Source organism: Phocoena phocoena, chromosome 12 (genome assembly GCF_963924675.1).
Source record: "Phocoena phocoena chromosome 12, mPhoPho1.1, whole genome shotgun sequence".
NCBI classification, from domain to species: Eukaryota; Metazoa; Chordata; class Mammalia; order Artiodactyla; family Phocoenidae; genus Phocoena; species Phocoena phocoena.
The window spans coordinates 24,430,403-24,453,578 of NC_089230.1; positions in this window are offsets into that span (position 1 = coordinate 24,430,403).

Here is a 23,176-nt window from a genome sequence, read left to right on the forward strand (position 1 = left end):
CGTGTCAAATGTTGCATAAATGTCAAGCAGGGTGACAAGGAAGAGTGGGGCCACTGAACTGGCCAATTGGGAGGATACTGGTGAGAAAGCCTTTTTAATTGCACGGTGTTGGTGTAAGCCAGACTGTAAGGGGTTGAGGAATTAATGAGATGTGACGACACTAAGTATTGACTAAGTATAGACCTCTTTCAAGAAGTCTAAAGATTAAAAAAGTGAGAGAAACCAGTCTCATAGAAACTAGAAGACATTAATTTTTAAATGTCCAAATAAGCAAAATTCACTTTTGGTTAAAAAAAAGGAGTGGGGGGCTGGGTAAACTTCCCAAGGCAGCCAGAAAACTACAGGGAGAAAAAAAAAGAAACGAAAAAAAACTCAATACTTTGCTAAAATGGGATTAGGGGATTAGAATAAAGGTTGGGGTAGGGGGTAGAGGGGGTGAAAGTTGGAAAACAGACAATTTTCAATGACTAGGAAATTAAAATTCCAAAAAACAGGAAAGAGAAGAGAAGAGAGTAAACACAATCTTACGGATTTGTTGGAAGAGCAAGAGGCAAGCTTAAACTGCCCCAGAAGAAAGTGATCAAAACCAAAAAGCACTCCTCTCTATCCCTCCGACTGAGCCAGGGACACATAGCGTCAGCAGAGAACCTGGTCCCTGTTAGAACTGTTCTAACTCCTGTAGGCTAAAGAGTCCTCAGTTCTGAGTCATGGGCAAACAGCCGAACATCAAGTCCCACAATGGCAGCAACAGAGATTTGTCTCTAGCCAGAGTTAGGGTCTCCTTTAACCAGAGCCAGACTCCAGGTCCTGTCTCGGAATATTCGTCCACCTAAGGCAGTCTGCCAAAAAGTAAACCTTTTTTGTCATAAATAAGCATGAGAAATTTGAGAGAAATATAGGAAAAGACTTCCAGGCATATGAATGATTGGATTTTGGAATAAAAGAGAATACTGGATTTTTTTTTTTTTCTGGACTATCTAGAAAAATCTGCCTTGAAATGTTTCAATCAGCTCTTGGATCACAGGCCAAGTGTTTTTAGAAAATATAATCAGTCGCTTTGCTCTGTGGTTCCCAGTTCCCACATGTGTAGAAGAAGGAAGATTAGATTAGTTTTAAGTCCCTACAGCTCTGAACATTGTGAAATTTCATGATTCTCTCCTTTGCACTTCCTTCATTTTCACAGGAATATGTGTCCCTAGCACAATGCTGATGCCCTATCTTCCTAACCATATTGTTAGCCCCAATTTGGTTTTGGTTTCCTTCTTTTGTCTAAAAGGAGTTAGAAAATGTGTTAAAAGATAAGACAGTTTTAGGACACCCTGGGTGAGGCCGGTTCTTATCCAACCACGAAGCTTTTATGTGGAAAACACCCCTTAACTAGGCTGAACCCACTGGCTTGAAATAAACATTTTGATGAAACCTTCTGTAAAGGAGAACTGGTTCTTACATGAAGAAATTAATGCCTACACCCTAGTGCAATAGTGAATTCCTTCCTGAAACATTTTCTTATTGTTATGTAAACATAACCTAAGTGAGTCTGTCAAAGATAATTGCTAATATTCTCCTAACCCTGTGACTTGGGGAAGAATAAAAGGAGATGGAAACTGTTAAAAGGGGACACAGTGGCAAGGGGGTAAGGACCAGTTTACATGCCACAACCAAATGTATCTTTTGTAGGCCAGAGACTGAGAAATTATTTTTATGCCTGGTATGTGTGTTAGAATACCTTTTGTGTCTTAAAGTAAATGTGGACAAAACTCCTATCTAAGTCAAGAGAACATTTAAATCGTGAATATATAATTTTTAGAGATGAGAACATTTTATTTTTAGTACCTTTTAATCTATTCTCACCATATTCTATTTTGCTAATTTCTTTCATAGAAAAAGAACTAAGGATTGGCTTTTGATCAACTTCAAAGCAAAGTAGAAGGTCTTATCTAGGAACACACAGTTTGGCAAATTATATGATTTCAGTGTTTATGGAATGGCTGACACATGCACAGACCCCCATATGAGACTTGGTGTCTGTCTCAAACCAGAGAAGCGGGCTGACTCCTCCAGGTACAAAGGATTTGCCGTGTTCCTGCTGCCCTTTAAACCATCTGAGATGCTCAGAGGTCACCACAATCCACGACTGAAATTCTCTTGCGTCCTATCAGCCAGCACGCTTTGAAGGAACGGCTCCCAGGTATAAGATGTGGGGCTTTCCTCTGTAGAGCTGGCTCTTTTCAAACCATTTGGGCTACTCTGTCTGTGACTGCCCTTTCAGAAAAATTTCATGTTTAACAAGCACTGAAAAAAAAAAAAAAGTGAAAACAACAACAAAAAACCCCCAGCAATCTGGAAGATGATCACGCTCTAACACTAACCTGCAGAATTTTAAACTCTGGCCAAGATTCCGGTGTTTTGCCTCTGACTTGCCGGGAGACCTTAACACACCAGCAAAACATCTTGGTGACTTAGTTTACCTCCTCGTGAAACATTTGCCTAGTCCATGGGGTTGCAAAAGGAAATCTCTTCAGAGTGTTATGAACTTCCACATTTGCATAATCTTTCTCTAGCATTTAAAGTTTGTTGAGCTAATCCAGATGGGGACATGTAGCAAAATCAGAATTCAAATGAACCCAGTGGAAACGAATTGCTATTATTGTGTTATGAATGAGGCTGTACCAAACTGAGTTATCTTAGTGAAGAAGAGCAGCCTGCACCCCCTCTGTGAGATGCTGCAGTTTCTGGTGGGAGTTTTTGTTTGTTATTCCTGTTGAGTGACTCCTTAACAGAACACACGTGTAAGACCAATGTGAGACAAAGCAGGTTTGGGCGGTAACTTTTCTTATATTCTAATTGGGGGAAATAGTTTGAACCCAACAGAATGTCACTGAGTGCAAACACAAACCTGGAGCAGGGCCCATTGGGCATGAATCTCAGGGGCTATCAATCTACAACCTTCAATTTGTAAATATGCAGGAGACTGAGTCAGTAGAAAAAAAAATAATTTTAAACATCTGTGGTATTCTTTCTGTTCCACATTAATTACACTGCTTGTTTGCTGATGCTGACCAGAATTTTCAATCTTCAGATGCTATGCTAGGAACGTCACAAGTATTTTTCTATGTGTTTATCACTTATGTCTCTTGAAATTTTATCTCTGCCAGAGTCTGTCTTTTATCATTTATTTTAGGTCCCAATTTTGTTCTTTGGCTTACCCGCCCTAGACTTCTTGTTTTTCCTTTTATGCTGAGCAATAGGCAACTCTTTTTTTTCAAGTATTTATTATAACTTTGAAGAGATACCTTGTTAATACACAGTCCCACACACATACACATCATTCAATCAAAATGATGATATAAATGAAAATCTAAATATGCTGTTTAATCATTTGGAGAGATTGATAATTACTTTCAATCAGCTAGGATTGCTCTGACAGTTCAAAGAATTATAAATGAGAGACAAATCTGTTAATAGATTGTGCTCAATCCTTTTCTGTGTGTGGGGAAAGATATTGGGAAGGTCATTTTAGAAATTGCTATTCAGCCTTCCTACCATACCCCTGTGAAGCCCATACTCTCTCTCTGAGTTAGCCAAGAGTCCAACTGCTAAAATCATCACCCTACAACCCATGAAGGTCCATTTCCTGAGCTGAATCCATGGTAGTTTTAAACAGAGAAGAATCACAAAGGTTTGTTTCTTTTTTTTTCTAAAGCAGCCCAATTTGGAAATAAGAAATGGGCAGGTCCTTTGCAACATGTAAAGCTGCCATAATCCCTTCTGCCATGGTCCCTTCTGCCTTAAGAGTCGGTCTCCTTTCTCTTGCCTCTCTCCCACAACCAATGTCTCATACATGTCTTCTGTGGCCCCAAAGTGACCAAAGAGCCCCTGTTTTGGAAACTCAAGCTCCCATCCCTCACTCTAGCCCCAAGAGCTTCCCCTCAGACTCCAGCCTGCTCCTCTGATCTTCTTTCCCTCTGTGCCAAACCCTCGAGGCGTGGGCCAGTATCGGTTTCTTTTTAACCTTGCTGCAATCTACTTAATTTCCTGGAGTTTTCTCTCTTCAGGCTGAGGTAGTCTACACAGCAGCCCAATTCCTTCCTCCTCCTAATGGTAAGCCCACAAGCCATTTTTGTTTTGTGGGTTTTACTGAGAATCACCACGGAAAAAAAAGAGAAAATAACCAAAGAACCCACATGGAAGAGACGTGACTATACAAGAACTCTTACATAATTGCTTAGTTCAACAATAACCATTTATTGATCACTTCCTACATGTTGAGCACTGCCCTCTAGGATCTAATAGTTATTGTTTCTGGGATGATCTTGGAAGTCCTGCTGCCCACTCACTTCCCTTAGCAAATAGCTGACTAACCTCTCCTCTCAACAAGGAGGGCAAAATAAAAACTAGACAGTGCTCGCTCCTGGGGTAGTTAGGTTTCTCGGCTCTTCAGGTGGATATAGCATATGTGTCACTGGTCTACTACCCTATAGATATTAAGGTCATGACATAAACTAAATTAAAACATACACACACAGGATGTAATTAGATTAGAATTCTTTGCCATTGAGACTATTGTGAAAACTTCACAATATCTGCTCATATTCATACTCACCCTGCCTGTTCCCCTCCTACTATTGTGTTTTGACCAATGAGGGCGTTTTCCTAGAATCCAATAATTTAGCAACTCTCCACTGATAGGATCATAAACTGGCTCTCTGAAAAGGACAAACAAAATGCCCTGATTCACACACAGTGTTTGCTGATTCTTTTTTTTTTTTTAATCCCACCACCACCACCACCACCACCCACCGCCACTTTCCTCCCTTGGTGTCCATATGTTTGTTCTCTACATCTGTGTCTCTATTTCTGCCCTGCAAACCGGTTCATCTGTACCATTTTTCTAGGTTCCACATATATGCATTAATATACGATATTTATTTTTCTCTGACTTACTTCACTCTGTATTACAGTCTCTAGGTCCATCCACGTCTCTACAGATGACCCAGTTTCGTTCCTTTTTATAGCTGAATAATATTCCATCGTATATATGTACCACATCTTCTTTATCCATTTGTCTGTCGATGGGCATTTAGGTTGCTTCCATGACCTGGCTATTGGAAATAGTGCTGCAATGAAAACTGGGGTGCATGTGTCTTTTTGAATTATGGTTTTCTCTGGTATATGCCCAGGAGTGGGATTGCTGGGTTGTATGGTAGTTCTATTTTTAGTTTCTTAAGGAACCTCCATACTGTTCGCCATAGTGGCTGCATCAATTTACATTCCCACCAACAGTGCAGGAGGGTTCCCTTTTCTCCACACCCTCTCCAGCATTTGTTGTTTGTAGATTTTCTGATGATGCCCATTCTAACCAGTGTGAGGTGATACCTCATTGTAGTTTTGATTTGCATTTCTCTAATAATTAGTGATGTTGAGCAGCTTTACATGTGCCTCTTGGCCATCTGTATGTCTTCTTTGGAGAGAAGTCTATTTAGGTCTTCTGACCATTTTTTTTAAAGCTGTGGTTTTCTTTTTTGAAGATGTTGGGGGTAGGATTTTATTAATTAATTAATTAATTTTTGCTGTGTTGGGTCTCATTTCTGTGCGAGGGCTTTCTCTAGTTGTGGCAAGCGGGGGCCACTCTTCATCGCGGTGCACGGGCCTCTCACTATCACGGCCTCTCTTGTTGCGGAGCACAGGCTCCAGACGCGCAGGCTCAGTAGTTGTGGCTCACAGGCCTAGTCGCTCCGCGGCATGTGGGATCCTTCCAGACCAGAGCTCGAACCCGCGTCCCCTGCATTAGCAGGCAGATTCTCAACCACTGTGCCACCAGGGAAGCCCATTCTGCCCATTTTTTGCTTGGGCTGTTTGTTTTTTAATATTGAGCTGCATAAGCTGTTTATATATTTTGGAGATTAATCCTTTGTCCATGGATTCGTTTGCAAATATTTTCTCCCATTCGGCAGGTTGTCTTTTCATCTTGTTTATAGTTTCCTTTGCTGTGCAAAAGCTTTTACGTTTCATTAGGTCCCAGTTTTTTATTTTTGTTTTTATTTCCGTTACTCCAGGAGGTGGGTCAAAAAAGACCTTGCTGTGATTTATGTCAAAGGGTGTTCTTCCTATGTTTTCTTCTAAGAGTTTTATAGTGTCTGGTGTTACATTTAGGTCTTTAATCCATTTTGAGTTTATTTTTGTGTATGGTGTTAGGAAGTGTTCTAATTTCATTCTTTTACATGTAGCTATCCAGTTTTCCCAGCATCACTTATGGAAGAGACTGTCTTTTCTCCATTGTATATTCTTGCCTCCTTTGTCATAGATTAGTTGACCATAGGTGCATGGGTTTATCTCTGGGCTTTCTATCCTGTTCCGTTGATCTATATTTCTGTTTTTGTGCCAGTACCATATTATCTTGATTACTGTAGCTTTGTAGTATAGTCTGAAGTCAGGGAGTATGACTGCTCCAGCTCCATTTTTTTCCCTCAAGATTGCTTTGGCTATTTGGGGTCTTTTGTATCTCCATACACGTTTTAAGATTTTTTGTTCTAGTTCTGTAAAAAATGCCATTGGTAATTTGATAGGGACTGCATTGAATCTGTAGATTGCTTTGGGTAGCACAGTCATTTTCACAATATTGATTCTTCCAATCCAAGAACATGGTATATCTCTCCATCTGTTTGTATCATCTTTGATTTCCTTCATCAGTGTCTTAATAGTTTTCTGAGTACAGGTCTTTTACCTCCTTAGATAGGTTTATTCCTAGGTATTTTATTCTTTTTGTGTTTGCTGATTTCTGTGATGTAAATACTTCCACCAACCAGTAGGCAAGAGCTCTCACAAGCCGGTCAGAACCAGTTCTAGTATATCATTTATCCTTCCAGTCTTTTATCAAAACTTGTTCTGTGTCTCATCTCCCAAAAACTGTTTTGGAATTGCCTCTTATTTGGAAAAGCAATAAGATAAGTAAATCCCAGCAGAATGTTAATGGCTGCATGAAAAAAGGCTCAATGCGTAAACCCTGGAAGTGGTGTCTGCCTTGTCGTGGGGGCTCCTTGGAAGAGGGCCTCAAATCAGTGGATGAAATCCACTATCAGAAATGGCAGGGGTCCCCCCATGCTAAGGTGCACCCTTGGTGGCAGTAAAAGCAGGGACAAAGGAAAGCCATGCTGAATGCCAGGAAGGGCACAAAGTAGCTAAGAGTACAAACTCTGAAGTTTGAATGCCAAGGTTTGTGATATTGGGCAAGTTACCTGACCTCTCTATGCCCAAAGTTCTTCATTTGTAAAATGAGGATAGTAATGTATTTCACGGAATCTAAGCTATCCTCTATTGCAAAACATAAAAATATTTTATGTTCCATTAAGAAATTTTGAAATGTTTCCAATTAAACTTACATGCCATCAAAAGTAAGACACATTCCAGTTTCACAGATGCTAAAATGTGAGAGAAAATATGTTTTAAAATCAATGAATTATGGTTGTATCTTCCTCATAGGGTTGTTGGAAAGACTAAATGAGTTGATATATGTAAAATGCTTAGAACAGAGCCTGACACCTTGTAGGCACTATGATTTTGCAATTATAGATTTGCTATTATAGATCATTATTATCACAAAGAGATTAATGAAAATTAAAAAGACGCAAAATATCTGATTCAAACATGAAAACTTCAGATTTCCTTATAAGACTAAGTATGAACTAAAGTGGTTCCAAACCAGCATTTTTCAAGCTGTTCTTCTTATAACCACATGGGTCTAGGGGACTGCAATAAAAAAGAAGTAAAGGTGGAGGTAAGGGTGAGGTGAAGGCTAAGGGAGAGAAATTCTCAGTCACTTAATTCGAAACTCAACCAAAGGAGCTTGATTTTTATCAACCAAATGTACTGGAGTTCAAGGTATGGTTTCACTTTAATTGTGTGTTTGTACTTAAATATACATACATATATAGGTTGTGCCCCACTTAAAAAACACTTGCCCCCTGGTAGATAGGGACATTGGCAGAGGCATAGGGATGGCCTTTCCCAATAGTAAGCTAGTTCTCACTCAAATTCACAGATCCCTGAGTCCAGAAAGTTCTCTCTCAGGTCAGCAGGCATGAGCTATTACCTTCCCTGCTCTCCAGCAGCCCTGCAGTCTCTTCTGACCATGCCCTCTGCCAGACCACGCCCATCACCCCTACACCATTTATGTCTTGACTTGAGCTGTTCAAATGTCCAAGTCCAGGAAGCCAGGACCGTAGCAAGAAATTTGAATATGATAGCAAAGTTTATACCCTAAATGTCTCTCTAGAAGTTTCCTTAGCTCTTACTTTTTAGGACTCACCTTGGCTACACACTGCTTTAGCAATCCTCTGTCAGACTGATTTCCAAAACCACTCATAGACCTCTCAGAACCAAACACTCTAAGCAGCAGATGAAGGATAAAACTTAACACATTTTTGAACAGAGGCTTAAAAATCTCCTTAAAAGTACTCACAGTCTCCCTTGAGATCCGGGTCAATGAAAAAAATATATATGAAGAATGAGTGGGGAGAAACAAAGAAAATATAAAAAGCTATTGCACTGTGATTCCAACTGTATAACAAATGTATATAAATATGAAAAGTAATACCTAAAGATGAAAATAGTTGTTTTGAGGTACTATGAAAGTAGGAGATTAAAAAATAATTCTATATTCTTGTTTGTTTTATTTTTTTAATTAAAAATGTCAAAACACCTCTTATACATTCATTCAGTAACTGTTTACTGTGCAGGTAATTTTCATTTACCTTTGTTTGCTCCATCCCACCTTCATCTTTTCTTCACTTCTCTCATGTCCTCAGGTGACATGATATTAAGCCCTTTAATATCTGCGCCTTAGGTGTATACACTTGACTTATCCAATCAGGATCTATCATGGCAAAGGACTGTCTATTTTTTCCCTATAAACCTTAGCAACTCCCCTCCCATGGATAGTATAATACTTGAGTTACAGAAAACAAGTTCAAAATTACAAGTTCAGCCAACATACCAGATGAATTACAGAAAAGACTCTTCATGCTTTCGCCCACTAGAGTTGGTGTCCCCCAAGACAGTACAAAGAACATCTGAACTTCAGGGCCGCTGTTTTTTTTAAAAATGCTTGTATTCATTTAAGATAAGAACAGTGTACCAATCAAGCTTCAATTAGAGAAGCAGAACTACCATGAGTGACGTCGAAAAGGGATTATTATCAGGGCTAAACTTGACACAAACACGGGAGTTGGTGGAAAAGGAAGTCTATGGAAGTTGCGTCTGTGACTGGCATTGGTCATGAAGTTGCTGTGGACCTGGGCCAGCGATCGGGAAGGTCAGCTGGACAGGAAGGAGGGGAGAGCAAGGACAAACTAGAACCTGAGACCCATGAGAACAAACTGGAGCTCGTACCTGTCCTTCACTGGCCCCTGCTCAGTGATGAGGCGGTCTGCACAGTAAGACCAGCAAGTCACTATGGCGTTGCGTGTAAATCTGGCTCAGGACTCAGAGAGGAGGAAGGAGGGTCTAGTGGTTGCCGTAGGAGCTGTGGCCTTGGGTGGTGGGGCCCATAAGGTGAGTTAACAGGTCAGCATCAAAAGGCACAACCCACCATTGTGCCCAGAGTTCTGCACCCACCTTCCATGGGTAAACAACGGCTGCTGCTTCACCTTCACCTTCACCTTCACCTTCCAAATCTTGTTTAAATTTATCTTGTGCTCAGTAGTAACCTGAAGCCATACAGGGAAAGAGACTATGGGAAACATTGTTCCAGTTTCCCAAATTGAATAAAACCACACGATATATCTCTCCATTTCCCTCCCTAGAATGAGTCTGTAGAAACAACTGCTATAGTAATTCTAAATTCAATTTAATCCTAGGCTTGGCACCTAATCTCAAGACCCTGGAATTTCCAAAAGGTTCTCTAAGAGGACTCACACTTACACCCAAACGTAGGGATGGAGAAGTCAACACAAAGGGAGATCCTTATAGAAAAAGGATAGAGCTCAAGGATTCAAACTGGGAACTATTTGAAACTACACTAATGCCTTCTATTGCATAAAGAGCAACTACCAGTAATGTACTAAGGAATTTTCCAATGCCTTAATCCTCCCTGTTACTCACCCACCCCCTGCCAAAAAAATAAAAACCAAAGCAACCCACAGAGAGTCAAGGCGAGAAGGAGCAAGTTGCTCTCCACATGAAGAAACCATTTGTGTGTACATTACCAGAAGCTGCAGCCAGACATTTACAGAGTACCTAACTGGCTCCTCTCATGGGCTAGACACTGTGCTGATACAGCATCCTACGTGGGGTGTCTTAAGGGAGGATTGGGACCAAGGTCAAATCAGTTCTCAATATGTTTGAATAGAGAGCTTCTAGACAACAGTCTCGCACCTAAGCAAAATGCTGACCACTGGCCCTGAGCCTGGGCTTGGCCAAGGGCAGGTGCCGACAACTGACACCAGGAAGGAGCCTTCTCTGAGAGACAACCCCCGCAGAAGCCCCACCACCAGAGTGCACCTGAGACCTTTAGACTGAAAATTCTGTGCCCAGCTGCAAGCGTCCTCATCCTCATCATCATTGTCATAACTACTGCAAACAGCAAGACCTTTGTCTTTCTACAGAGACATGCAGTCCAGCCAAATACCTATGTGGGGTAGAGCAACTGCACAGTGGCTGAGTGACCGGATGAGGGCCAGAGAGCTCTCTACTTTTGTCTCTCCCACCTGGTAGAATAAGAACACTGTACTGCACTGGTAAAGACCACTGCTGTGCCTCTTCCCTTTCCAACAGGCAGGCTGAACATCATTATTTTGGAAACATGACATTTTTTACATTCGTGAGTTGGGTTGGGTTTTGTTTTGCTGGGGTTGTTTCCTGTATAATGATTATTCACATACACCTGATTAACCATCTGTCAAATTAAAAGTCAAGGGCCTCCCGTCAGGAATTTTGAGGATTTATTTTCTCCACCACAGAGGGCTCATAAGGAGTTCCTGTTAGAACCAGCTGGATCGCCACAGCTGACTGCATGCTCACAATTGCCACCACTGTCCTTTTCACCACTTCTTGGAGTCCAGGCAGGTAGCTGGGAAGTCTGACTCCACTGCGGGATATTCAGGTTGAGAAAATGGTCTCATCTCTCTCCCATTTGGATACAGAGTGTCACAATAACATCTATCCTCTTAACCTCAATTAGGTTTATTTGACTCTCTGCTTTTATTCTAAAACAGCTAGTCAGAAGCTTGACCTGCTGTGGATCACACATTGTCCTATATAAATTAATTGGTAATGCCAAAAATGTGCCTAATAATGGATTTTTAGTAGGCATTAAATACAATCAAGTGAAAGCAGCTGTATTGAAACATTCATATAAACTCTAGTCAATACACTTGGTTTCTCCATTATTCCTCTGTGACAAACCAATAGGTATTAAATGTGTGTATACTAAGTGGTAACAATTCTTCAGGTTAAGTGAAAACTCCAGTCATTTCAATATTTCACTAACCTACAAGCAGCTGACTTTTAAATTCATCTAATTCTTTAGTTTTTTGTTTTGTTTTGTTTTTTGCGGTACGCGGGCCTCTCACTGTTGTGGCCTCTCACTGTTGTGGCCTCTCGCGTTGCGGAGCACAGGCTCCGGACGTGCAGGCTCAGCGGCCATGGCTCACGGGCCCAGCTGCTCCGTGGCATGTGGGATCTTCCCAGACCGGGGCACGAACCCGTGTCCCCTGCATCGGCAGGCAGACTCTCAACCACTGCGCCACCAGGGAAGCCCCATCTAATTTTTATTAGTGATTATGATGATATATAAAACTGTGCTCATCAGTATAAAATAGATCCATTTAGTTTATCAGGACTTTATACCTTTATAAATTTTATAAAATATGAGTACCTATTTAACAGCATTTTCTGCTATGCTTCACTAGAGAATAAAAATTGTATTTTTGAAAAATTGTGTTTGTCTATTCGTCCTGTTGTCTAGTCTCAAAATTCTGACAAAAAAATATATATATATTGCCCTCAATAATAAAACATATTCAGAATTTGAAAACATGACAATGAAGAAATGATTGCACTTATATTTCTTCAGTATAATACAAATGTTATACATCACTAAAAATGTGCTGTATGATGTAGAGAACAAACGTATGGACACCAAGGGGGAAAAGCACCAGGGGGGGGGCGTGTTAGTGTGATGAACTGGGAGACTGGGATTGACATGTATACGCTGATGTGTATAAAATAGATAACTAATAAGAACCTTCTGTATAAAAAATAAATAAAATTAAAAAAAAACATTTGCTGTATGCCAAGAGCTGTGCTAAGCATGTTACCGAAACGCAAGTCCGTGTGCCCGACGCACTGTGAGGCCAAACAATACCAAAACGCCTGAGCGCGGAACAGAGAAATGTTTATTGCAGGGCCATGCAAGGAGAAGGCTGGCTCATGCCTTAAAAAGAACCCCAAACTCCCTGAAAGCTTTCAGCAAAGCCCTCTTATAGGAAAGGTGAGGGAAGGCCGTGGGTAGCTGTTGCAAACTGCTCAGTATCAGATCCTTTGTTCTTGAGGTCAGGTCAAGGTCAGGTAAAGATGTTCCTGTAAATCTCCACCAAACAAATGTTACTCTCTGTTCTGACAAGAAAGGGGAAAGTCCCAAGGCACAACTTTCACCCTTCGAGGTCCAGGCCTGGCTCAGAGAAGGGGGTCCCTGCGCCGGGGGGCGGGGGGCGGTTACCCTGCCCCGGAGCGTGCGTCTAGCACCCAGTCTGGCTCCTCCGGCCAGTGCCCAGGCTGAAGAGGCAGATCTCAGTTGGTGGCTCCTTCAGGGCCAGGTCCCCAGACCCTGCCCCGCTGTCACGGCTGAGGGAGCCAGGAGCCCAGGACCCAGCTGGCCCTCAGGCTCCTCAGGCTGCGCAAATGGTGGGGGCCAGGTCCCCCAGACTGTGTCCCATGCAGACTGCCGCTGCCGTTATTAGGTCGCAGAGGCAGGGATGGAGGAGAGGTTCACCACGGCCTCAGGGCCTGCGCCCGGCCAGTGGGCGATCTTGGCAAGGACTCCGGAGCCCTGCAGGACACACCTCCAGCCTGTTCCCTGGGCCCACCCCCAGCTCACGCGCCAGCCTGAGGCCAGGTGAGCTGGAGGGCCCGGGGGAGAAGGCCGGGATCTGCCACTTACCTCACTCTCCACCCAATGACCACCACTGCACTGCTGGTTGGCTCAAAAATGCCCCTCTAACGAGCGCCCATTGACAGTTGCTCGCTTGGGGGAGGGGCCCCCTGTGGCGCCGACCAATGGCTGAGCAGGACCTCTAACGTGGCTCTAACCCTCCGGCATTAATGGTCTCCCGGTAACCTTGCCGGTTAACAGGGTGCGTGGGGGGCGGGTACCGGCTGGCAGCAGTGGCTGAGTGCTAAGGGCTGCGTACCGCAGCGCTCTATTACAAGCGCATTACGTCTGTTAGCTCTTTTAATCCTCATAACACTCCTATCTGTATCCTATTGGTATTAGACCCATTTCATGCATGAAAAACATAAGATGTAGAGGTAAAGCAAATATTTAAGCCCACCCAATGGTAAGGGGATTTCAGCTACAATTCTGATTCTAGAGTCTGAGCTCTTGGCAACCCAGCTATGCTAGTGATAAACTAGTGATCCTTCACTTTTAGGGGGTTATGGATCACTGAGAATCTGGTTAAAGTTATGGAAACTCCTCAGAAAAATGCACGCACACACACACACACACACACACTCACTTTCACTAATTACAGTTTCAGGGATTGTGTAGACCTCCATGAAGACCATCCAGAGTTTCCCTTGTGGTTCATAAGCCCCAAATTATGGAACTCCAATTTACGTATTTCCTTAAGGATCAACGTATGGGAATTTAATTGTCTAATTAAGGAGCTGTAAATGAAAACATTACATGAACGTGGAGAAAGGGTGACCTGGACACTTGAACACAGGAAAGCCCTACCAATGCCAGAGCAGTGAGTCAGAGTTCAGGAGTCCTACCTTAAGGGTGCCTGTGTTACACTCTTCTAGTTACCGAAAAGAAATGAGGAAGGGGTGGCTGTTGGAAAGATACACACTGGAGAAAGAACCTCTCAGAAACAAGAACAGGAACTGTGGTTGGCCCAGACCTTTCTGAGCATGAAATTGGACCAGAAGATTGTGCAGGTCTGAGACAGCCTTCCAGACCACAGCAGCAGGAATGTGTGGGCTTGACGCCAGTGGTCTTTCTCTCCTTGTCCACTCTGTTCTCTTTTTTCTCACCTGCTCACTCTTTACTCCAGATGGTCTGTCTCATCCCTCAGGGACTCTTGCATGTAAGTATAGCCTCTTAATTGTTGCAAACTCCAGTTTCTGCCTCCTCATCACTTCAGGTTGCCGTGACCCCTCATAGTTCTAACCTTACCTCAGGGCTCCTCTTGTGTGTTTTCAGCTACTGTTTCTACCACTGGAATGAATGGGGTTGGTTGCCCCATTCTTGCAGTATTTCCCAGTTCAAGAGCCTGATTGCAGCTAATATTTTTTTGTTTTTGTTTTTGTTTTGTGGTACGCGGGCCTCTCACCGTTGTGGCCTCTCCCGATGCGGAGCACAGGCTCCGGATGCGCAGGCTCAGCAGCCATGGCTCACGGGCCCAGCCGCTCCGCGGCATGTGAGATCTTCCCGGACCGGGGCACGAACCCGTGTCCCCTGCGTCGGCAGGCGGACTCTCAACCACTGCGCCACCAGGGAAGCCCCGCAGCTAATGTTTTTTGTATGAGGTCATGCCACGGGTTTGTAACCAGCCTACAGATTGGTTGTGCTTGTGACAGATGCCACACAATCCAAAGAGCCGCAGCTGGTGGCAAAGAGGGTAAGGAACTCCTCCATGGAAATGAATATACCCCTGCCCAGGCATGCTTTCCTCGTTAGAAGATGTGATTGGGGAATTTCCTGTAGACAGGTAGAGTGATAAACTATCTAGTCCAGACCCTTGAGATAGGCTGGCTGTGGGAGACACCAGTGGACTTTCCACGCTTCAAACTAGGTCCTCCAAGAGGGTCCTCCACACCGTTACGTGGGTGCGTGTTTAGATAGGGATTAATGGCACTAGGAGTCCTCACTGCCGATGAAAGGCCAGGAGTTGGAGGAAACCTCTGGACCTGAGACCAGCCAGGCATGCACCTCGGTTGCATGCCATCCAGGAGATGTGTGCCCAGAGATTTTTGTGCCAAGCTTTAGGACACATCATACTTCCCGGTACATTTCACTGGTTGCTCACTGAGCTTTTTAAGGAGGAAGTAGCTTAACAGGCACTGTGACACATGCAGTATAATAGAGTTACAGAGCTAGACAGAACATTGACCACCACCTATTCTACCCGCATATCTATGGAGCGGGAGGCCAAGCCTGAGAGGAGCTAAGTGCTGAAAGAAAAGCACACAGAGAGCTGGCGGTGAGGCCCTGACTTCCAGTCCACTTCTCCCTGTATCATCCCTGGATTGTGAGCCACGTTGGCTCTCCATTCCCTTGCTGTCACTGAGCACTACCAATCTGTGGTAAAATAGAAAAATAGAAAAGCCTGTAAAACAATATCTCATAAAGATTCAACCCCAATTTGTCTATATCTATAGGGTCTCTCTAGCCACAGATAGATGATTTATCGGAAATAATCCTAGATTAGAAGACTCACTGTGTCACTCTTAGACACGTGAGCTAACCTCTATTTCTTCTTCCGAGAAACAGCAGTTCATCATGCACTCGTCATTTATCTAACAAACATTAACTGGATGTCTGGTACGTTCCAGACTCTGAGAGTAAAATGATGTCGATCAATTGTCTTGTTCCTCAAAGAGATTTTACACTCTAGTAGGGGAGTGTAAGAGAACTTACACCCAAGGGATATGGAGGCGAATGGGGAAGGGGACAACAAACCCGTGCCTGGAAGTGGGTCAGTATAAACTTGCCAGACGGACACTTGAAATTCGAAGGTGCAGGTAGAGGAAGAGTTGGGCAAGCAGGGACCAGGGCTGGGCAGGCAGATGAGGGAAGGCACCGCACATCTGGAGAAGATGTGTAGTATGACTGAAGCACAGGGTTCAAGGGGAAGACAGGGTGGGAAGGGCAAGAGATGAGGCTGGCAAGTAGGCAGGGTCCTGGTGTCAACTTCACAGGCCATCCTCTCAGTTTACCCACTGGCCATGAGACATATAGCCAGACTTTCATTCTGGAAAATTATTATAATGGCTATAGGAGAATGCATATCAAGAGCTAAGACTGGAAGCATGCAAACAAGTTGGGAGCCCACTGCAGTAATTTAGGAGAGTAATGATAGTATCCTGACTTATGGCAGCAGCAATGGGACCAGAGAGAAGTGGGAATGTTCTAGACATTTTAAAAAGTTATAATTTGAAGGGCTTGGAGATTGACAGTAGGCTGTGCGGAGTGTGGAATGTGAGTGGAGAGGGAGAAATAGAGGCTGCAGCCGCAGCGGGGGAGCAGGCACTAGCAGGTTTGGTTTGGGACATTTAAGGTAAGTTGTGGCGAAACAGCCAAGTGTAAAGTCCTGTGGAAAACTGGACAGAAGATCCAGAGTTCAACAGAGAGTTTGGCTAGGAATATAACAGTCAGCATATACATGTAAGTGGGACTCAAAAGCAGAAAGAAGAAGGGCTGTCAGAGTTACACCGGGAGATTTTTCCAACTACACATACCATCCCCGTGAAATTCTCCAATGCCTTTCCTCCTACCCCTCTGCACCCCGCTCCAATTCTTGAGGGTGTCAGCCATGAGTCTAGTAAATCATTACCACCATCACATAAAGGAAGCAGAGGAAAGCAGGAGACAACACCTTTAGGGACACTGACATTTAAGGGATGGGCTGAAAGAAAAGACTGACAACAGGTCCTGAGGAGCATCGAGGGAGATGGAGAGAAAACTACGACCACAAAATCTTACAGAGGCCAGGAGACGAGAGAATGTCAAAGAGGAGGACATGGCCAATCGTGCCAAACATGGTAGAGAGATAACATGAAACAGACCCCAAAATTGTTAACCCTCTCTGCACCATGCCACAGAGCTATAACGAAAACCAAATAAGGTCCTGTAGGTGTGAGTACTTTCTAAAATACAGAATATTATACAGCATGAGCAGTTATTATAACTTAAGACTCAATTCAGTTCCCACCAACTCTAGGAGTCCCTCCCTGGACCCTCCAGGCCACCCTCCTGAGGTTCCCTCAACACCAAGTTTAGTTGATCTGTACCCAGGGCAGGGGCTGTGTTTGCCTTCACCCAGTACCAGAACAGTACCCAGGCTAAAGGAGATGGGGAACATGTGCTCGTGGAACGAATGAGTGGTTAGGATTACTTCACTGCATCCCATAATTCTCTTCAATGTGGAAAAGATCCAGATTCAGATTTGTTTGGTTTTTTTTTTGGCCACTCTGTATGGCTTGCAGGATCTTAGTTCCCTGACCAGGGATCGAACCCGTGTCCCCTGCAATGGAAGCACACAGTACTAACCACTAGACCACCAAGAAATTCCCAGATTGTTTTTTTTTTAATAGAATCTAATATGCTTATTTATTTTTCTTGGCATATCCTTATTTCTGTTTTATTTTATGCCCTCACAGTTTAAAAAAACAACAAACTAATCAGCTCCTTATAGTTATGAAGAAAGATATATATATATAATTATTTCCTATATATAAAACTTATTTCCTAGAGAAATCAAATACATAAAAAATGATTTCTTCCTCCTCCTAGCTCCCTTTCTGCTATTGGGCGCCTTGTATCTCTCCAGAGCCCATGTTTGTTGTCTGATTTCCAGCATGTTCATATCCAAATCAATCTGAACTAATTTTGCAAGTAAAATGTTTTGAGAGCTCACCCTGAGTGCTTTCCTAAATTCTAAACATTTAACATCTGCTTGGCTGGACTCAATTCCTAGTCTTGTAAGTCTTCCTATATCCACCAATTTGATGTCATAATTTATCATTTCAAAATCTATATTATTTATTGCTCTTGATTACAATATCACAGGTGTTCTGTACTATTCGTGTTTCCTTCAATTTTTCTTACATTCTCTTGCGAAATCATCATATCTAATTTACCAGGAGGTCATTTCTACTCTTTTTCCAGCTTTTGCAAACTTTTTCCTGAATCTGCTCCTAGCTCCAGTGTGCATTTTTAAGGGTAAGAAACTCAGGAAGTTTATCTTCCAGACTTGCAGATTTTCAGGGCATTTACATTTCAGAGACCTACTTTTCATGAGCAGATATTTTTACAAGGTGTTTCTGACTAATCATCTCTTCTTTATTCTCAGGTGTTTATTCAGTTTTCCAAAGGCAGAGGTGAGCTTTTCTGTACTTAGAGCTTTCCCCCTCCCCCTGCCACACTCCTTATGGACATACTCTCTCCTGCAGTGTACTGGCCTTCCTCTTCCTCCTTTCATACCCGACAAGGAGCAGTGGAGAGAACAGCCCCACCCTGCAACCTTTGGTCAGAGCCATCTATTGCTTTCAGCCTCACTACCCACCCCTTTCAACTTCAGGACTGGATAACAGCAGATAGGAAAGGGGAGCTGGTGGTTGCTGAGCAAGTATAATAGTAACGAGAATAAGTTTAGGAGACTATGGCCTCTGGGTCCACCCCACAACCCACAAAGATGGAATAGATTTCTGCCTCTTCCTGCAGACTTTGAATTCAAGGCAAAAGAAAGATCAAAATAGCAGAGCTGTACATGCCTTGCCCAGATGACATATGGATGCCTGTCAGTGTACTCCCAGCCCAGCTAAGGATCTGTAAACACCAGAAGTACAAGGCATCCACATAGGGAGAGAAATAGATACCTATCAAAGTCTCAGGAACAGGCAGTTTAAAACCAACCCTCTTGCATGCTATGAGTTTATTCAGCACTCACAAGAGAGAGCTTGGGTCAAGTATTTCTGGACCAGTCAGCTAATGATCAAGAGCAAAGAGTTGATACAGATATGGACATAGGGGGGAATTACTGTCAACCTAATTTGTATCTTTCGCATCCTAAAATATCAGCTCTTACTTAGAGAAAATATCTGTTGCTCACCCTCCCACATCACCCTCCCAACTGATATGTTTTTCTCTAGCAAACCTCTTAAACACCCTTGTCCTTGGTCAACGGGGGAAATAAAAACGGTTGATCTGCTTCATTTCTTCCAGTCTTGGGCAAAACAAAGGAAAAAGAACAACTTGGAGAAACCATCAGTTAAAATTTTGGTATGCAAGTAAGATATGTAACCTCCTTAAGCCTCGTTTTGGCTATTTATAAAGTGGAGGTAATTATATTTATCACCTAAGGGTTGTTGTGAAGACTGAATGGCATCTCTAATGTAAAGCAGAAAGCATCTTACCTGGGAAGAGCTCAAAAAACCTGAGCTATAATTATGTATGTATGTATATTTGTTATCTTTAAGACATATTACTCTGCTAGAAAGTACACCAACAAGGTCACCCTAACCTCAGTAGATAGACAGTTAGGTTTTCAGTGAACTCACATTCCTTCATAATATGAATTAGAACATTAGTATGTATAGTAACCAAAGGTCCCTGGGTGTTGCTTGAGTATCTTATTGGTTAGAACCCTGCTTTCATCTATCTCTCTGGATTCTTCAGCTCTCTCAAGGTCCCTGCTGCACCCTAGGCCCCCTCTCCTCTTCTATGGCTGGGACCCAAAGGTCCATAATGAATAAACAATTTATCTGCACTTGAATCTTATCAGAAGGCATTCTACCAACCTAAGGGAAACTACCCATCTGGCAGAGGCACTCTGGCTGTGGAAAATTACTGATCCACTCTGAACCATATAAAAATCCATTCGTAAAAATCCTAAGAAGAGCAAACACTTCCCCTGGCAAGTTCTCTGGCAGGTCCTCGGCTGGCAGGGGCAGCCACCCTCTCCAGGCACCAACCAAAAGGCCAGTCCTGAGCGGTGACAAATCTGGACTCCAGTCCAGGGCCTACTGCACAAAGGGGGCCCTTCTTACTAGCTCAACACTGAATCTGAACACACTGAGGATTAGTTTTGGCTGTAAAGGAAAAGCCAATGTGGAACATACAATCTGATGGACAGGATTTGAAATGAAAGACACAATACTGTCCAAGCTTCTAGGGCCTAAATTCTTATAGGAAAGAAGCATAAACACTTTTTGGAAGCTGAAACCAGGATACAATATGATACCTCAGCAAAAACTCAAGAGTAGCAAGGAGTTTGAACATTAAAAGACTAACTCCAATTTTCACACTGTGAATCACCAAAATCTAAATAAAGAGGAAAAGGTGTATCAGCCAGCATTTACCTTGCCGTGCCCATGCTGAAAAACTCCCCTGGTGCCTGCGGCACTCCCTCACAAAGATGAATAAGACAAGTCCTGGCCCTTGAGGAGTTTGTACCTGGTGGGAGAGGCTGGCAGGTAACTGAAATACAAGCCTTAGTATGGAAAGTGCCAAAAGCTAAATACAAGGAAAAAGCAGCAGGAGCGGATAGCTCTAATCTCCAGGGCTGCCATGAGTTTCCTCCCAGCAGAGGGGTCATCCCTTCTGGGTCTTGGAAAGACAGCAGTATCTTGAGAGGAGGAGGGCTCTCCAGGCCCCGCGTAAACAGAGGCAGCTCAGAGAGAGAAGAACAGGGTGTGGCGGGGAGCTGGGCTCAGCCTGGCTGTGGCAGCTGCTGAGCCGAGGCGGGGTTGGGGATTGGGGATGGCTTGAACATCCAGCACGACTGGCCTGGACTCCTGGGGCCTTTCGAACACTGCAGATCTGCTTTTCAAAGGAAAGGCTTTTGAATGGCTGTCGAAAATGAATTGGAGCCAGGCAGAGAGCTGAAATGAGTATCTTTGCATATGTACTTTTTTTCTTTTTTGCCACTTGAAAAAATAACCACACGTGCAAATCGACAACTGGCCAGTCATGTATCCAGCAAGTACTTATTCCTGAGCATATATATACTCTCCACAGCAGTGATTCTCCATTGTAGGGGATCCATCCACCCCTGCTGGACACATTCCATTAGATTTAGAGGCCAAGGGTGGTACCTCTGGGCCCAAAGGCACCTGGATAACACTATGGAGTTCTCTCACCTCCTGTCCAGGGAAGCTCACACGCTTTGCTGTACCCAGCTCACTGAGTGTGAAGTAGAGGAAGACCTTTGATGTGATGAAAAAAGGGGATGTGATGAAGGTGATGAAAACAAAAACCTTCTATGGCTTTGTAGGCCTATCAGACCAGATCATCTTTTGTCTTAGAGATTTTCTCTCACCTGTTCATGACACATGGAAAGCTAACCTTCTATGTAAAAGGGTCATTATTATCACTGCAAGGCACAAGTCCTCACAATTATTTTTTATTTTGTTTCTGTTTGGTTTTTGTTTGCTTTACTGGGTTTCCTCCCTGTATTTTTAATGCAAATGGAATTTAAGGAATAATTCTAAGGGGATGTTATTAAGTACTTAGCTTTTTCTTATATATCATAAAAACACAATCCCATGCCTTGTTGCTAAAATGGAAACTATTTTGATGACAGTTTAAACATAAAATAACCAGCAGAGATAAATCATGATTATTTATAAAAGGCTCTATCAAGAAATTATTAACTTCTTTGGGCAATTTCCACTTCACTTGTGATTTAAGTCCTAAGAGTATATTCACCTAGTTATGCACACCAAATTAATGGAGCTGCTTCTTATTATGTTTTTGACAGTACAGCGTGTTGAATCTGACTCCTACCTTACTTTTCCTAATCATTCATGAGCTTTCCTCACCTCTGTTTTCTTTCGCAGAGCCGTTCTTCATTTCATTAAGGAGGCAACGTGTGGAGTATGAGATGCGGTTTTGGAGTGTTCTCTGATGCCGGAGACCTTGTTCTGGAGCAGGTGCTGACTGCTCAGATTACAAGAATAAGAAGAGTCATTTGTATCTGTCAGCTGGAGAAGCTCTTGTCTAGCGATATCAAGTACTGTCCTCTCCACCTGATTCAGAACAATGATGTGGGATCTTGTCTTGGTGGGACCATTATACTTTCTCAAATTGTCCCTAGTTTTCCAAACTATGGCTTCGTCTCCTCAGTGAGGAAGTCAGTGTGCTCTTCCCAGCCATCAAATTAAGAGAGAAGCACTTGACCAACATCTGTGTCATTGGCCAGAAACTCGCTCTGTGGTGGTGATGGCAAAGAAATTTCTGGCACAGCAGCCCAGACTGAAGAAGAGATTCATGAAAGATGAAGCCAGAAGAGTATCTGTTGTTTCTCCAGCACACTTGCAAGTTAGGTGAGCCTAGCTGATCACCTAATTCCCAAACCAGTGGATTTTAAAGGGGAAACAGTCACTCCACAACACTGAAAGAGATCAGCCTCAAGGCAGGTTCTGTCACTTTCAGCCACCAGTTTAAATAAGTGTGTCTTGTATTCAACGCAGTGGTAAAGAGAATACGTTTCCCACCACACCACACATGGGGAGCCGGACACTTCCAAGATGCACTGCAAACCCATTCATAATGTATGAAGTCCTAATGGACAAATAAACCTGTCACATAAAAACTTCATTCCCAAGAAAGCTTTATTACTGAACTAAGAAGGAGAGGGTAGAAAAAAAAAGACGGAAACTGACATTTTTCTGAGTATGTTCTATCTAAATGCCAGGCATTTTCTTTGTTATCCCTTTTTAATCTCTAAAAAACTTGTAAGAGGAAATTTTCCTCCATTCTACAGAAAAAAAAGAATTTATTTTCAGAAAAGTAAATTTCAGAAAAGTAAACTAAATAGTTCAAAGTCACACACTAATAAAACAGCATGTCAGGTTCCAAATCCAAGACTCCCTTAAATAAAATCCCATATTCCCTCCAAGGAACCACACTGCCTACTTTTAACCTGTTGTATTTAATGAAATAGAAGTATATTCTAAAAAAGAGCAGAGGGTGATAAAGACATGAAGCTAGAAATCCCCCAGTTTTTCACATTACTGGTAAGAGCAGTGTTCCAGATTATTGAGGATATGGTATAAAACAAACGTCATTTACAGTTGGTGTTAGAACGCATTACATAATCATATTCTTTTGCAACAGCAGCAGAAGTAAATTTACCTTCCTTAATATTTTTAATATGTTCTGGTTGTACTAATACTGAAATTTGACCGTGGGCGCTGAGCATGTAGCAATTGACGAAAAGGTACCCAAGAGCTT